This window comes from Sciurus carolinensis, chromosome 4 (assembly GCF_902686445.1).
Source record: "Sciurus carolinensis chromosome 4, mSciCar1.2, whole genome shotgun sequence".
NCBI classification, from domain to species: domain Eukaryota; kingdom Metazoa; phylum Chordata; class Mammalia; order Rodentia; family Sciuridae; genus Sciurus; species Sciurus carolinensis.
The window spans coordinates 97470402-97471719 of NC_062216.1; the positions used below are offsets into that span (position 1 = coordinate 97470402).

Sequence of the window (1318 nt, forward strand, 5' to 3'; positions counted from 1 at the left end):
CAGGGCTGTAGGGGTTCTTATACTAAAAATCACATCAATCACATCAATCATAAGTGTCTGTTGCTATGATTCGAAATTACACATTAACATCATGAGATCATCGACAGAGGGGGAAGTGGGTCGAAATGACCCATATCTACCCATATTGTGTGGTTAATAACATCCACACAATCACTGTTCACATGGTACATTGTTTAGGAGCAATAGGAATCAAGAGAGCAATTTTTCTTTTTTTTAATTCATTTTTATTGTAAACAAATGGGATACATCTTGTTTCTCTGTTTGTACATGAAGTAGAGGCATACCATTTGTGTAATCATACGTTAACCTAGGGTAATAGTTTTTGAAAAAATATGGAACGCTTCACGAATTTGCATGTCATTCTTGCACAGTGGTCATGCTAATCTTCTCTGTATCGTTCCGATTTTAGTATATGTGCTGCCGAAGCAAGCACAGCAATTTTTCTTTACATAGGAATTATCATTCTGTATTGTTAAACATGTCACACTAAGTAACTGATGATGGGTACAGAGGTGGGGTGTTCTCATGGGAGAAACTTATTTCCTACATAACATGGAGTCTCAGAGCAAAATGGAGTCTGTTTAGTCATTTCCCTTAGAGTCTGGCCTATAACATTCTCATGGACCCAGATCTGTCAGCCCATCACAAGAAATAGTCAAGGTCCCTTTTCAGTTTTGTTCCCCCTCATACCTTTTTCATGCAACAGACTGGTTTGAACTGTTACCAACTACATATGTATGTGTTTAGGATTGTTATGTCTTCTTGATGAATTGAGTCTTTTATCATCATGAAATAAATCTTTATTTCTGCTAATATTCCTTGTCCTGAAATCTACATATCTGAGGTACATAGCCTTTCCAGCTTTCCATCGGCCGATGTTTACATGGTCTGACTTTTTTTTGAAATCTTTACTCTTAACTTTTTGAGACTTCGCATTTAAAGACTTACAGCATATGAACAGCATATAACAGCATATGTAGGTATACTGTTAATATTTTTCTTCATGCATTAAGAATTTTAATCTTTTATCACACTCTCTGTAATAAATTTTTCTGAACTACATTTCATGGCTCTCTTGTACAAGTGGATTTACAAAGGAGAATTTTTTTAAAATTTATTTTTATTGTACACGAATGGGATACATACTGTTTCTCTGTACATGAAGTAAAGGCATACCATTTATGTAGTCATACATTTACATAAGATAATAGTATTTGATTCATTCTGTTATTTTTTCCTTTCCCCCCCACCCCTCTTTTCCCTCTATACAGTCCCTCCTTCCTCCATTCTTACCTCC

The 1318-nt window shown here is 35.4% G+C and overlaps 1 non-coding gene across 1 annotated transcript; it reads right to left on the reverse strand.

Annotated features, from left to right (window-relative positions):
* Window positions 1-347: 347 nt before the first annotated feature.
* LOC124984175 (U6 spliceosomal RNA) lies at window positions 348-454 on the reverse strand. The gene has a single exon (XR_007108630.1). It is a non-coding gene; the product is annotated as a U6 spliceosomal RNA (small nuclear RNA).
* Between the last annotated feature and the right edge of the window lie 864 nt (window positions 455-1318).